We start from the raw sequence: 16,777 nt of genomic DNA on the forward strand, positions 1-16,777 counted from the left end.
CTTGTAAGTGTACTCAGCGCACTTCAGGGTACTCCAGAAGTACTAACAACAGAGCTATATTTGTACTTTATTCCCTTATATTTCTAGTTCTGGCTTAGCCAGATGGCTGTTCCTGTGCCTATACATGTGTTTTGGTCATGACAATGTTCACAATAGCCGGTATGACAAAGATGTCTATAAAAAACTAGTGGGAAATGTACAAAATGTCCTAAATTTCAAAATGTCCGCTTCTCTCAGTAATTTATAGGTCTAGTTACTTTAGTAACACCTTTCTCTCCAGATTTACTGAATCTTCCCTAAAATTAGGCATTTAATTTATTTCTGTCCAGATAACTCCTTTATTCTAAAGTGTTGGGGGTTTTTTTAATAGAATGATATTAAAAACAAGTACAGCCTCCCAGATATTGCTCTAACTTCTTTGTAAGATAGACGTACACTCGAGGCACTTGCTCACTGTTGTCAATAAATCTTTAAAAGAGCAAGTAAAGCTGTTACAGAAGGGGCTGAAAGCATCAGCCCTTCCTCTATATCTTCAGCTTTCTGGCTGCTCATAAGGCTATATTGCAGGGCAGGAGGGAATATTGATCTAAATCCCTTCAGGAAGTGGAGAAAGATAGGTGAAGTTAGGTGCTCTTCCACTTTCTGGTTGCATGTACTATAGGAAAAAACACACGGTCCTATCACCACTGCCTTTGCAGCTGGGCTTTGTGCAGAGCCTGATCTGTCAGACCTAGTGTCGTGGTTTAACCCCAGCCAGCAACTAAGCACCACACAGCCGCTCGCTCACTCCCCCCCACCGGTGGGATGGTGGAGAGAATCGGAAGGGTAAAATGGAAAAAACTTGTAGGTTGAGATAAGAACAGTTTAATAATTGAAGTAAAATTAAATAGAACAGTTTAATAGGTAAAGCAAAAGCTGCGCACACAAACAAAGCAAAAAAAATTAATTCATTCACTACTTCCCATCTCTAGGAAAGCAGGGCTCCATCACATGTAACAGTTACTTGGGAAGATAAATGCCATAACTCCGAACGTCCCCCCCTTCATTCTTCTTCCCCCAGCTTTATATACTGAGCATGATGTCATATGGTATGGAATAGCCCTTTGGCCAGTCTGGGTCAGCTGTCCTGGCTATGCTCCCTCCCAGCTTCTTGTGCACCTGGCAGAGCATGGGAAACTGAAAAGTCCTTGACTAGTGTAAGCACTACTTAGCAACTACTTAGCAACAACTTAGCACTACTTAGCACTACTTAGCAACAACTGAAACATCAGTGTGTTATCAACATTATTCTCATCCTAAATCCAAAACACAGCACTATACCAGCTACTAGGAAGAAAATTAACTCTGTCCCAGCTGAAACCAGGACACCTAGTCTGTGCACCTTTACTAGACACAGTGATATACAAAGTTGGTCCTTATTTCCTGACAAGTTTAGGTGGCCGATGCATGTCAGTTTGTCTAGAACTGTCATCACAGAGGTATTGCTTGGTACGTCCAGGGACAAAACTAAACAGCTAGAGAATGTGCATAGACAGAGCAACCTAGGGAGCTGACACACCTCCTGTCTTAGCTGTGCAGCTGCTCAGCTAATTGCTGTCTAAAAACAAGATCCACAAATACCTCTTCACAGGGCACCAAACCTCTTGTTGAATCTGTGGCCAAAAACATTTTGTAGATTTATCCCTAACACCAGACATATTAAGAATGAAGATAAGCGTTTCATGATAAACAAGACTTGAGGTGCTGAGAATATAATAAAAGTATCAATTACTGCAAGATTGGTTCTAAAATTGTAAGCACTGATAGTATCATGCTAAAATCCTCACTTCACCAAGGTCAGTCAATGAGAGTTTTACTAAAGGCTTGACAGGCTATGGACTTCATGTTAGGTTTTTAGAGTCAATACAAAACTATATAAGTCTTGACCATATCCATTGATTTCAGCCTGTCTACTGTGGCACTGGAAACTTCTCAGCAGAACTGGTTTTAAACTGGTATCACAGTTTAAATACAGGTTACTTGACCACTGAAGACTAGGCATACCTACGTGTTTTTAAACAATTATGTCTGGCCACTGAAGCTAGCATTTTGCTTAAACTAAAAGAGAAAGAACTATTTCAGAATTTTATGAAAAAAAAAAATTACAGCAAAACCAGACAAGAAATGGGATATAAAATTCTAATATATGCCTTCTATTAACAACACAGAAGTTAACCCAAGGATCTTGGCCATATTGCAGTTCTAATAATTGCATTTTAGCTCTCTAAATTCGCTCCATAATTTCATATAGGTAGAGAATTCTTCACTTCCTGTCCTAAGCTGTTGTATAGATTTCCTATTCATTAATGAACAATGCCACTTTCCAGTAAAGTAAGGTTCAAGTCATAAATAAACTAACTGGATTTTATCAAATTAACTATAAAAAAAATTACCCTAATTCCAGTTTAGCCAGATGAAACTTCTCAGGTAGTTTCACTGGTAAAAAGAATTACGATTCTCCAAAGTTGGTCTTCTACTCTTCAACTGAAATCTCTAAGATAATAATATTTTAATACACAGCAGTATTATCTTTGAATGAAAGAGTATATGTTTTACTTCAAAAAAAAGAATATATGCTATTCAGATCGCCACAAAAGGATATCTGTAACATATACATAACATGTATATTACTAACATTCAATAACACGCATATCTTCCAAAGCAAAGCCTGAACAGTTTTTTTCCTGAATTTTACTCTGTCATTTGAGTACATTTTTTTCTGATGCTCAGTTTTTACTGAGTGCATTATGGACTTCTCCAGGATGCAGAAAATGTGTTTTTATAAGTAAAAATCAAGACATTGAAATGCAATTGCTATAGGGAAAAAAAATCTGTTCTGTTTTTAACTGAAGTTCTCTGTTTAGGATAATAATAAAACCCAATATCTTAAAAGGCTTAAACCAATTTTTATTCATTCTTGCCCATACTGCACATTTCCTAAAAACTAAATTGTTGTATCAAATGTAAACAATGCATTCTCATAAGCTAATCGCAAAGAAGTAAAAGTTGCATACAGCATATGGAGTGATCAATATTTTAATGTGGTAATTAAAAGGAGCACCTTTCAAATACAAATATTTACATTACAGATGTTCAGTGGTCTACATTTTTACCTATTCAATAGGAAACAAAGAAACCCATAGTGCAAATGAATCACATGGCCTTAAAATATTGATCTCTGATAGTAAATTTCAGATCACTGCTTGGAATGGTGCTGAATAAAACACCAGAGGATTGTTTTTACCTAAAATACTGCTTCTTGCTACATATTACCATATACCTTGGAATCTTATGGCTATGCAGAGATTTCTTTTTATGGAGATAAACCCCCAAATCCATACTTTAAAGTAAAAGCCTTAGTTTTCAGCTTTAAAATACAGATTACAGGCCTGATATTGCAAGGAAGTGTACACTGTTCAGTAGTACCTATTGTCTGCAATAGACTCCTTGTAATTAATTGAGACTGCTCCATAAGTGGAAGATGCAATATATATTTCTATGTCCATTACTTATGTACTGCATGGCAAATGCTAACACTGACATTAAAAGTGGTATAGAGCATGAGCCAGATCTTCAGAGGATATAAATTGCAGTAGCCTTATTGCAGGTGATTGAGGCATGATATTTTATACCACTATAGGATTTAGCCTTGCATTATTGGGAGAAATAATGTGATTAAATATGAACTATAAGAGTTTGAGTCATACATGTATTTGGAATGTTTAGATAATTAACAGAAATTATTAATGCTTAGATAAGTAAAAGTACATGTGAATATTGAGAAATCTTTTACCCCAAACTGACTTATATAAACATCTAAGTCCACCACCACTTTCAGTGGGACCATAAATTCTTAAATCAGGAGATGATCTCAGCAAGTTTAAGACACATACCTAAATCATAAACCTAACAATCTGGTAGAAGTCCAGCAAAGCATTTAGACATAAGCCTAATTTTAATCTAGTGACTAGCTCCACTGAATTAATAGCACAACTCATGGGCTCAAGGTTAAGCAAATGCTTAAAGCATTTTATTGACTCAGTTACAACTATTAGATAAGAACTTCTTGGGACTGCTTCCCAGAGGCTGCCAAATCTGCAGTTAGTGTGAGACTAGAAGTGTTGATATTGAGGAAACCCCAGCAATTCTGTAAAAGCCAAGAGGCACATGAATTTCATGTCTTTGCAAGGGTTCTAGATTTGTATGTACTAACCTGAAATATAATAAATAATTTACAGATTCCACAGCCCTGTACAAATATTAATTACAGCAAGTCTTATCACACTTCCTTATAGCAAAAATGAAAATAAATTGTCCAAAGTCTGGCAGAGAGTTAGTGGCAGAGCTGGTAACACATTTCTAATCCCCATTTATTTGTTCCCTGTTTTGATTTGATGTCTAGACACTCTGTTAGAGAAATCAGACTTTGGGCTGAGGGGACTGCATTTTAGCTAATCAGTCCTAGGTGGAGGGGGTCTTTGCTTTCTGGGGAGGGGAGTAGGTGATGTACTTCTTATTCACTTAAAAACACAATCTGTGTAAATTTATAGTTACAGAATTCCCTAAAGGTGAAAGGTTGTGTTAGAAATAGTGTAAGTGTACAAACCCATTCCTCCCAGATCCAGAGCTAGTGGAGATCATGTACATCTCATTTACAGGGGGGATCTTCCTTGGCTTAAATATGCTCCTAGTTTTCTCCATTATCAGAACTGCACATGTCCATCCTCATCTCTGCTTACTCAAGATGCTATGTTAATTCTGTGTCCTCATGAATGCCTACAATATTCTCAGTACATGAGTTGTGAACCCTAGTATTTTATAATATTAAAAAGCAGTCTAAGCATTAGAGTCCAAAGCACTTCCTTATGAATTAATTACCTTCACAGCATTTGACCTCTTAACAAGATTGTGGTCTGTAATTTGAGGGGTATCATTGGCAAGCAGTTCCTGTAAAACTGGTACTGGTACAAATCTGTGAATGCTGCCCTCTAATTCAGAATAATAGTCTTATTAAGATTGTGCTTATTGGTTTTTTTTTTTTATCTGTGGGGAAAAATATATCAATTCTTATTGAATAGATCTAGTATTCATCTGTCCCTTGATATCTGGTATAAAGAAATTCATATTATCTGTTTGGTAAAGGCAATAGTAAAAGGTTGATGAAGAAAATAGAGACTGTATTTTAATGAAAATACCTCTGAAATTTGGTAGGTAGAGAGCTTTTATAAACTTTGGTTTCTTCTGGGTTACTGTATTAGGAATCTCAAAGCTTCCTTCTCCAGTTAAGATTAATTTATTGTTTGTAATAGCTCATATGCCTTAACAGTGTAAAGAAACCAGTTAATAAGATGCAGCATAGAGAAAGGACCAATGAATCTGTCACAGTCTACTTAGTGAAACTATGACTACAATATTCCAACGCTGAAGTCAGTGAAAAGACACCGGCATGACACAATCCAAGAAAAATGCAAGCTGATATAGCACAAAAGATTCTTTGTTTAAGAGCAGCAGAAATTTCCAGGAACTATCTGGAAAAAAATGCAAGATAGAAGACAATGCAATTAAATAACAAAACAAACCCAAACTAAAAGAGAATCATTATAAACCAGAACAAGGACACTTTGTTTTTAAGTGCACACAATGAATTTTAAAGATCTTTGTTCAGAAGGGGAAGAGTGACACATTTGATGGGTGTGTAGGTTCTGAAAAAGCACATTATCAATTATTTTTTCTTGTATGACTCCAGTCCATCAATTTTTATTTGAACAGAATACATGCTTGCATGTTTTTGATTGCAGGAAGTGACTGACTGTTGTTAAAGGGGATACTATTTCATTTACTATCTTAAGCTTTCCTCTATCCTTCCTCTTTCTGACAGGGACTCTGTTACAGCAGGCACTTTTTCAGTTCCTAAAAGAAAAAAAAATTGTTTAGTAAACTACTCCCTGTTTTGTTTTCAGCCAGCTCACATCCAGTCCAATCTATCTCACAAATTGTTTAGAAAACAAACAATTTCACTGCCCCTCAAGTTCACTCTCCAATCAGTCAGACCCTCTGGGCTGTATCCCTTCTCTCTTTTACACCAGTGTTCATCCAAAGAGCTGTCACTAAATGGGATGGAGTCACTTCACTTGAGCTATGAGTAATTAGGGAGTAAACCCCCATTCATTGCTTCCTTAAGTAAACTTTTCAGAGTATTCGAGATGATTGCCTCATCAAAAGGATTAGTTATCAGGAACAAAATCTCACTGTTTACCTTTGAGACAGGTGTGGGTTAAAGAACTGCTGATAAAGTATCTGGAGTGGGGATCATTACATTATACCCAGTTGCATAGATAGAAACAGTCCTTCAAATAATAATAATTTCCTCTTTGCTTTCTTTAACTGTGGATTGTAAAGGTCTATTTTGCAGCACCCAGGGAAGTGAATTGCACTGTTTTAACTCAGCTTTCAACAAGATCAGACTATGACCCTTACTATAAATCATATCTAGAACATAGGACAGATTCTCACCTGTTCTAAAATCCATTTTGCTCCACTCTAGGAGATCGATAGCAACTCTCCATCCCACAGAAGACACTTTGGACTCCCCATTGGGTTCCTCTGATATTGGGGACAAGAAAGAAAAATGTATCAAGGACAAGAAGGGCAATACTGCAACATGATGATGTAATTCGTGCCAAGAGAGTTTAAACCTCAGTTCTCTAGACCCAGGTGAACAGGGATAACGGAAAGGTAACCTCACAAGCTGCTTTGTTATAATCTGACAACTTGGCAATATTTTTCACGTCACCCTGAAATATGTATATAATCCATAAAAGCCCAGTGTTGACTATTTTCTGAAGAAATGATTGCTGACTCCATGGATATTTCTATGTCCATGTTTAAGATGGCTGTATGTTAATCTATTAAACACAGAAATAGAAGCAGAATGCATTCAGTGCTTCTCAAAACCCATTTTCTGTTTAAAAGTTTCAAGTCCGAAATATACTAAAAGTTCAAAACTGCCTGGACTCCAGTAAGACAGCAGGAAGTTTACACTGCAACTAATATATTTACTTAAAGCACATTCTCACTTTTATTTTCATTCTGAATAATAACTAGAGAGGAATTATTCTGCCTATTCCTTAGGAATTAAAAGTATATTTAGAGAACAACCCTGGTTGTTCATCAGATGAAAACACACTGCAGTCAAATTAGAGTTTTTCCTTGCTTTAGAAGAGTAAACATATATACAGTAGCTTTTTCTTGAAATCAATCTTTGCTAAGCACATAAATCTTTTTATATAATTCTGTAACTACAAAAAGAGGTGTGAACATCTTATTCATGAATGTAAGGAAGTACACCTTCCTACTCCTAAGAAAGGTGTAAAGAAAATAAAACTGTTTCACAATGCACAGTATCTAAACTTCTGATTTCCTGTACTACTGTACTTCCTGAGTCTGCAGTACAATAATAGTATGCAAGTCGTCTTCAATACATAATTGAAGATTAAAAGAGAAATGGTGTTTTTACCCTTTCAGAGCAATGAGGAAATTTGCAGTATGTGATGTGAAAAAGAGAAGTTCAAAATCTTATTGATACTCTGAAAATAAGTTCAAAATCTTTTTTTAATTTTTTCCCTAGATAATATTTCTGTGCTTCTCACTTTACTCACTTTTGCCAAAGTAAAGAAACATGAATAGGGTTAATATAAAGAACAGTAAGCTAAGGAAATATTACATTCATTTTCATTAATTTTTCTTTATTTTGACCTCTTACATTTCAGTACAGCTTTCCTTATGCTATTTAATGCACCTTGAACTTGTAAAATTCAATTGGTTTTTATAGTGTTTCCTTGCATGACAAAATATGCATTTCTAATTTAAATCATTCAACAATGTTAATTTCCAAACAGCAATACCTTCTCTTTTATCAATATTATGTGACAAAAATCCCCTTTTATCTTAATATTTACTTTTTAAAAGCTACAGCTTTACACCTAAGAAATCTTGAGTCAAAAATTTAACTCAAAGAATTAGATTTATTCAGTAATTAATATGTACCAGGGGCTAAATAGTGCCTTTCATTAATGATACTGCAAGGGCTGGTAGAACTTTCTTTACCTTCAGGGGCATGGGACTGCACCTTGGATAGCAAGAAGGCATGCTGAGCCCATTCTCCTTATCTTATAATACTGCTAGCAGACCCTTAACATTGTAGTGAGCACTGAAACCCTGTTGTTAGAGAAGATGAAAGGCTGGATAAAATGGTAAGCCACGTGTTTTTCAGAGTCATCACTTCTGAGAGGGGTATCCTTGTTCTTGTTATACTGAAGGTGAAAGCATGTGAGGCTCTGTCATGTGAGCAGGTGACTTCTTCCTCATTATAACTCTGGCTTTCAGCACTTAACCCAGCCCATACATTTTCTTGTGAAACAATATTAATTTTAATATTAATTTTTTGGGAGCTAAGAATATATTTGGATCCAACGCTGCAAAAGAACTGGTGGACTTGAAGTTACTGACTGAGATTAACATGGGTCCTATGAATAAAGTGTACTGAGTAATATTGCTGTATTCTCATCGGGGGGTTGTAATTTGTTATGTAGCTGGGATATGACTATAAGGTATAATTGTGTGAAAACACTTTGTTTAAGCCCAGCTTTGTCAGATCACGTCATATTGTAATAGTTCCATTACAAGCTAGAATGTTGCTACAAAATCAGGTATAAAAAGCCTTTAAAATACTTTACATTCAAATATCTGACAAAGCCATTCTGCACTGCATGAGTTTGCAAATCCAGCTTCTAAATATATGATAGGGCTAAACTGCTACCCTTCCTGCAGACAAAACTTCCATGTACTTTAATAGGGGTTTTCTTGCCACGTGCCAAGGAGTAAGTTGTAAATTTTTCTTATAAGCAGAACTGTGTCATTGCAAGAAGTTTGCATGTCATATCAAGCACGTCTGCAGAAATAAACAAGACTACGAATCCAAAACACCAATGTCTATAAAAGAACTAAATAAAATGGAACTTTGACAATATTAAAGCAAAAGAATAATGTAAAGACTTCATTAAAAAGAAGTTTGGAACACAAGATTTCATGTTTTGTGAGAGCTACATATAAATTGATGTATGAATCATATTGTTATTCATAGTACTATAAATTCTTTTAATTTGCTTACTAACTGCCACACACATCTAAGATCACTATTGACTAATTTAGAAAGTTTTATGTAGGGAGTGTTTTAAAAACGTACTGAGACACGGTCACTTGATAGCACTTGTAAAACACAAGAACATAAACTGGGTGTCATGCTGCTACATTCTACTACCACCAAAACCTGCCTTAACACCATAATTGAAAGTTTTAAACAGAGAGAAATTGGTGCCAATTCAACTTAAAACCTCATTGAGTTTATCTTTTTGTAAGCTTGTTATACAGTGCACTTAAATGTGTGGACTGATGTAAGATTTACTATGAGGCATTTTGAACTGATTGATTTATCAGAGAGTTTAACACTTCTGTTTGTGTGTATGTGTGTTTCAGTACATAGCTGACAAAGCATGGTGACCTAGTAACTTGGTCCCAAAATAAACTGCAATAAATTGCAGGGCTAAGAAGAAGCTTGAGCTACAGTCATTCCAGAAAGGAAATCTGTGGGGTTACATGCAAAATGGCCTCCAGATTGGGCCCTTTATTAAAGGTCCTCTGGCACTTATAAATCTCTGTATTAAGGTTATGACTAAACTATGAAAAAATCACTAGGGTCTGAGAGTGGGTTAGAAAATCTTAGCCAGAAAATAAAGTTTGTTGGTTTTTTTTTTTACCTATCCTGTAAAATATGTATATAAGCACACATTGTTCTTTTAATTTTAGACCTTAGACTTTAAATGTAAATAAAGGCAGATTAGTTCAGAATTAATAGGATTGAAACTACCAGCTGCTTTTCTTGATAATAGGAGAAAAAAAACAGATGAGATATTTAGCAATCCCTGGCCCCTCTGTGATATTTCATAAAGCTTTTTCTATACCAGTCAAAAATTAATACACTTACTGTGCATATAAAACTATCTAAATATTTCTTGCAGTTGATTCACTTGTGAGAAATCTTTAGCAAGATGTGTAAAACATTTTAAAATTACCTTCTCTAGTTGTTAGATAATAATACAGGTTATATAACCTATTATAAAAGATAAAAGAAGGAAAAACCAAGGAACTTTAAATACAAAACAATCTATATTGAAAGAGCCATCAAGGCTGTGTCAGAATCATAGAATCGTCAAGGTTGGAAAAGACCTTTAAGATCATCAAGTCCAACTGTTAACCTAGCACTGCCAAGTCCACCACTAAACCATGTCCCTAAGCACCACATCTACATGTCTTTCAAATACACAAAAGATAGGAAAATATAATGACACTGACATTCTGATCTCAATTTGCATCATTTTAAAATGGCAATTTATGGTGCAGTTTCTCTTAAACTTTTGAGTTTCATGGATCTTGCCAGAATGCTGCAAAACTGCAAAAATGCACAGTGATTAGTTCCATTAAGAATTGTGTGTCATTCTATTTTCCTATCTTTTGTCACTTCTGCATACATTTGCCTTTTAAGGTGTTGAATACATTTCAGTTTGGAACTCTACCTCATGCCAAACTAATACAGGGATACAAGGATCAAAAAAAAAAAAACCTGTTATTTTCAGAATTTAACTTTTCAGATACAGTGTTAATTTTCTAACAGGACTAGTCCACCTCCAGGTTTAGGATTTGATCCTAAAATTAGAGGCTGAGTCTGCCCACCACATTTCCAGAGATGCTTACAACTCTGCAGAATCCTAGAACTCTTCTGTTCTTACACTGCTCAACAAAGCTTGTAAGCATTCAGATGAGAGGCATTCAAGCATTTGCAGATTTGGCAGTTGTATGTCAAGACTTGATCCTGGCATATAATGAAGGTCCTTTATTTCAGAGGAGTTGAAGGTGCTCCACTGCCTAGTGAAGAATGCTCATGACCAATCTTTTAAAAGTATTTTTGGTGCTGGAAGATTCAGACATGTGAGAAGTGGTATTCTCAGAATTATGCAGGTGCCTTATGTACAAATCTTCAAAAGATACTTAGAGGCCTAAATCTTACTGGAATACTGATTACGAACTCTGTAAATGTGAAAATTCCAGTGAAGATGAAATCTGCAAGTGGCATGAAGGCTCAGTATTGCAATGCCTAATGATTCCTAACTTGTAGACATTTTTTGGTCACAGAAAAACAAAAGGTGAAAAGGCCACATTTTGGTCCATTTCCTAGTGACTATCTTTGATTTTATTTGTTTAAGCAAAAAAGGCTTGAAAGGGAAAAATTCAGAATCACTTCCACAAAACACTCTAGATCCTAGTGGTTATAGCACTCACCATGTAGGAAGAAGATTTTGGTTACAAACCCTACTTCAAACCAGAAAGAAGAGGGATTTTTTTTGTCCTAGGCCTCCTGCATCTCTGAGCCCTAGACAATGGCAGAAGATGGACACCATTACCATCTTCATCAGTACCACCATTTACTCTACTTAAGAGTCCTGAGCTCCTGACTACAGGACTAGTCCTCGCATATCAGGTAAGCAAGGGAAAACCTTGATGGAACATCCCATCAAGGCCTTGAAGAGCTTGGCAGTTGCAGGCCTCAGCCAGAGAACGGTGGTTGGTAAGGAGATTTTACTACCAAAAATATAATTATCTATAATTTAGCTACCATTATTAGGGCACTGTTGCTGAGTAAAAGCTTTGAGAGTATAAATTTGGAATACAGGCATCAAAAATGATGTGACAGTGCCACATCTAGATTAAATTAAATGATCTGGATGCAGGAGTCAAATGTACATTAAGTAAGTTTGCCGATGATACTAAACTAGGAGGAGCTGTGGACTCCCTTGAGGGTAGAGAGGCCTTACAGAGAGATCTGGATAGACTAGAGAGCTGGGCAATCACCAACCATATGAAGTTTAACAAGAGCAAGTGCCAGGTTCTGCACCTGGGATGGGGTAATCCTGGTTATATGTACAAATTGGGGGATGAGAGGCTGGAGAGCAGCCCTGTGGAAAGAGATCTGGGGTCTGGGTTGATGGCAAGTTGAGCCAACAGTGTACCCTGGCAGCCAAAAGGGCCAACCATGTCCTGGGGTGCATCAAGCACAGCATAGCTAGCTGGTTGAGGGAGGTGATTGTCCCACTCTACACTGCACTGGTGCAGCCTCACCTTGAGTACTGTGTGCAACTTTGGGCACCTCAATATAAGAAGGACATCAAACTATTAGAGTGTGTCCAGAGGAGGGACACCAAGATGGTGAAAGGTCTCAAGGAGCAGCTGAGGTCACTTGGTTTGTTCAGCTTGGAGAAGAGAGGGCTGAGGGATGACCTCATCACAGTCTACAACTTCCTCAAGGGGAGCGGCGGAGGGGGATGTGCTGATCTCCTCTCTCTGGTGACCAGCAATAGGACATGAGGAAATGGAATGAAGCTGCATCAGGGGAAGTTCAGATTGGACCTCAGGAAAAGGTTCTTCACTGAGAGGGTGGTCGGTTGCTGGAACGGGCTCCCCAGGGAAGCAGTCACAACACCAAGCTTGTCAGAGTTCAAGGAGCATCTGGACGATGCTCTTAGTCATATGGTTTAGTTTTAGGTAGTCCTGCAAGGAGCAGGGAGTTGGACTCAATGATCCTCATGGGTCCCTTCCAACTTGAGATATTCTATGATTCTATGATTCTGTACTTTGCATGCAGGTTTAAACTGCAGCTCATCAGGAATACAAACTGCTTGAAGGCAAATCTAAGCATGACAGGTACAGAAAGAAAGAAGGTCTGAGCCTATCCCTTGCATGTGCACCAATGCATAGTATTGTCTGCAACAGGGCTTAGCAGAAAAATTGTTCTGGGATCTTTTAGGATACAGCACCAATAGGGGCAGAATTGTATTTTGGGAAATTAGGCTTTCAAATTATAGGTGTCCTAGTGGCAGCAATGTAGGTGTGTGATGTGCAGGCCTGGGAACATGTTTCCTTGAGCCTGCTCTCCAGCCTGCATATCACAAAAGCCACTGTAGCCATAGCCAAACTGCCTGTAAGATCTGGATGTAGTTACCTATCTATTTCTTTACATACATAATTTCCAGATACCTTTATTGCACCTTCAAAAATCTGGCCCTTGGGATCTAGCAGTCCTTCTCTCATTTGATGCTGATAGAAAATGCCCTGTCAAATGTCAATGTATCTTTAGAATATACCATTTAAAGGTCAAATCTTTAAGCCTTACTCTTGTGAGTAGCTGAGAAGAACATCCTTTTAGTGGAACCACTTCCAATAGTAAAGATTTAGTCCCATAAATAAAGCCAGTAGGAACAAGCCTTAAATTATGTTGCATTTAGTAACTATAATCATTACACATCTCAATCTGCCAAAACCATATTGTGGGACACTATGTAACTGGGTACAGAAGAAAAGTAACAGTACAGGAAGCTTTAAATGATGTGGGATTGCTTTCTTTGACATCAATATGTATTTGTTTTATATCCTCAGTTTCAGTGACTTTGCATTTCAAATGTAAAGAATTTAAAATAGTACAGGATAGAAGGTCTAAATAGAGGCCTATCTCTGGTAATGCAGGCTGCAGAGAGGTAAGGCAATTGATGCTCTAATGCAACACTAAAGAAAAAGATGTCTAGCTTTCTGCAAGTACTGTGTGAATTAATTCCCAACCAACCTGGTAAAAGATTCTCTAGTATTATATATTTATCATCCAAAATCTGATGGTATATTCTTTCTAAGATGTGGTATGTCGACTCATTTTCTTTAGAACACAATTGTTTGTTAACAACAAAAAAGACTAAAAAGGCACATGAAAGCCTGTCCACGCTGCTGATGAAAGAGACAGTTTAACAACGGACCTTCTGATAGGAGATTGGATCCTTCTGTGGGATGGAAATAAGGTCTCTACTACAGTATCCTCCTCCCAGCCCAGTGCTGAGGGAAGCCCCCCACAGCATTCCCTCCCTAACCTGTCCAAGGGGTTGATGTTACCTATATTTCTGCCTCCCCACAGCCATGAGGTGTGGGGTGTCGGTGCAGGCAGGGTAGAAGGAAAAGTGGGGGCAGAGAGCAAATAACCCCACCACAGCCCTGGCTTTCCCTCACCGGTTCAGGCTAGGGTACTGGCAACAGCTCCCTGTAGAGCCAGGAAACCACTCCCACCTCCTTCAGCTCAAGAAGGTGGCCCCAAAACCTGAAAAGAGCCATCACATTTCCCTCTCATGCTACATAAATACATAATACACTCCATATAGATATACATATCCTCCATAAGCCTGTGTATTTGTTGTATGTGGCAAAGTTTTGGTAGTGGGGAGGCTGCAGGGGTGGCCTCTGTTGGGAAGAGGTCAGGGGCTGCCCTGCACCAGACACAGCTGCTTCCAGCTGGCTTGGCAATGGACCCACCACTGGCCAAAGCTAAACTAATCAGCCAAGTTTGTGGCACATCTGTGAAAACATATTTAAGAAAGGGTAGAAAATGCTAGATGGAGAGAGAAGGGAACAAAAAGAGTGAGAAACAACAGAGGGAACACCAAGGTTCGGGGCGGGGGGGGGAAGGAGTGCCCCATGGCAGAGCAGATATTCCCTGCAGCCTGTGGAGGACCCATGCCAGAGCAGGGGAAAATTGTGAGAAGGAAGAAGCAGCAGAGAGAAACCATTATATATTGACCATAACCCCCTATTGAAAGGGTTAAAGCCAAGATAGACAAAGCCACTGCATCAAAATGCCTCCTGAAAGAATTAAAGCCTAGGGGCGAGGAGGATATTTTAAATATCTTAGTCACTTAACTAAACAAAAGAAGGGCCTTTGTGATTTAGAGAGTAGTTAGAACGGTTGTAAGATAAGGGGGCGACTGAGGTCGCAAGTGGCACAGAGCAGAGCGGGATGTGGGGGTCCGGGCGCACCCCCATCCCCCATCGCACCCTGCTCCTGCTGCGCACCACCTCCCCCCCTCCGACGTTACTTTGATTGACAGCTGGACAAATGTTTCCCCTGTTCAAATGCCGGCGGTATTGGAACCTCAGTGATCTCAATGCTTCACCTCAGGCGGCAGGAAAATGGGAAAGGGAGAGGCAGAGGCGCCTCCACTAGAGATCCTGTGAAACGCCGGCGCCAGACCTGTATGCTTGTTTGTCAGGGGCGAGATGATGGGCATAAATACAAAACAGCAGTTAATGTGCGGTCGCTGCTGATTGGTAGCCGGCGACGCCCTTCATGGGTGGAGGGGTGGAGTGGTGGAGGAAGGGCGTGCGGAGGCGGCAGGCGGCGCGCTGCCGCCGCCGCCGCTGCTGCTGCTGCAGTAGCCGACGGGGGTGGAGGGGATGGGTGCAGTCCTTGGCACGGCGGCGTGCCTGCACGGAGAGGGGACTACCTCTCCCAGGGTGCCCCGCGAGCGGCGGCTTTCTGCATCTGTGAATATGTATCAGAATGTTAATAATGAGCAGCTTCTAAATTTGGTCAAAGAAGTCATCTTGCCAGAGCGTGCTGTGGGAGCGGTGACGCTGCTGTTGTCACTGCCACTTCCAGGAGTTTCGAAAGGCGAGCAGGAGGAAAAAAGAATACAGCAACCTGGATCGTATTTTCTTTTTCATCCATCTCTCAAAACAAACAAACAAACAAAAAAAAAACCCCAAACACTAAGAGAGAGGAAGTGAAATCTGGCTAATAGGAGAGGAAAAACCCACCACAATAAAAGGTTGCTGCACTTAAACCTCTGGAGACGCGATTATCGCGCGGGGTAAAGACAAGCGCAAAGCCGACTGCCAAACCTTTCCAGCCCAGGACCTGCTCTCGTCCTAGTAAAGAAAGGAGATTTTTGTTTCTTTTTTTTTTTTTTCCCTTCTGTTTTTCCTCGAATGCGTGTAGGAGGGATAACAACCGAGACCAATAAAAGTTTGCAGAAGGGAAAAAAAATTGAGAGGATGGCTGGGAAAAGCACGTACCGGTGCCACCGGAGGGGCTTTTTTTCCCCCCCCCGCCTTCCTTTTCATCCGTCGCCACACAGAGTTCCCAGCCTGCCGGAGGTATCGGAGCGGTGGCACTCGGTGCTGTCCGGCTCCGGGGAATGTGGCAGCGACCCCCGCGAGCCGGGGACGCGACCACCACCGCGTCTCGCTGTTGTTAGGGGTGCCCTGCCAGCCCCGGGGCGGCGGGGCCGGGGCGCCCCTGCTCGTTGCCGCGCCCTTAGCCCCGCTGCTCCGGTTGCCAAGGCCCCCTGAAGCGGCGTGGATGATCCGCGACCTGAGCAAGATGTACCCGCAGACACAGCACCCGGTGGGTGGCGGTGGTGAACCCTTGGCTGCGCCTCTGGGGTGTCTGGAGGGACGATCACGTTTGGGGGAGCTCTGGGTGCCGGTGGGGGGGGACGCGGCCCGGAGCGGGTGAGATGGAGGGGTGATTAAAAGATCCTCTGCTGATTGATTTCAGGCTCCTCATCAGCCCGCTCAGCCCTTTAAATTCACCATTTCTGAATCCTGCGATCGAATTAAGGAGGAGTTTCAATTTTTGCAGGCTCAGTACCACAGGTAATGATGTTTACTTTCTCCGAGTCTCGTGTTTGCTGGGTTCTTGCCAATCCCCTCTCACTTCCTTTTCCGGCTCCCTGAAGAGGTGGCAGTGTGGGGGTGCCGGAGACCCTTCTGGCTGAGTCCCCAAGGTGCACAGGGGACCAGTCACCCCAGC

At 39.9% G+C, this 16,777-nt stretch overlaps 1 long non-coding RNA gene across 1 annotated transcript; it reads right to left on the minus strand.

Annotated features, from left to right (window-relative positions):
- Window positions 1-5,846: 5,846 nt before the first annotated feature.
- Window positions 5,847-16,167, minus strand: LOC148055454 (uncharacterized). The gene is made up of 3 exons (XR_015705362.1): window positions 16,039-16,167; window positions 6,553-6,642; window positions 5,847-5,949 (listed from the first exon to the last, which is right to left on the minus strand). It is a non-coding gene; the product is annotated as an uncharacterized LOC148055454 (long non-coding RNA).
- Between the last annotated feature and the right edge of the window lie 610 nt (window positions 16,168-16,777).

The sequence above is a fragment of the Nipponia nippon genome, unplaced genomic scaffold (genome assembly GCF_047370975.1).
Source record: "Nipponia nippon isolate SJK-2023a ecotype South Korea unplaced genomic scaffold, ASM4737097v1 scaffold_22, whole genome shotgun sequence".
NCBI classification, from domain to species: Eukaryota; Metazoa; Chordata; class Aves; order Pelecaniformes; family Threskiornithidae; genus Nipponia; species Nipponia nippon.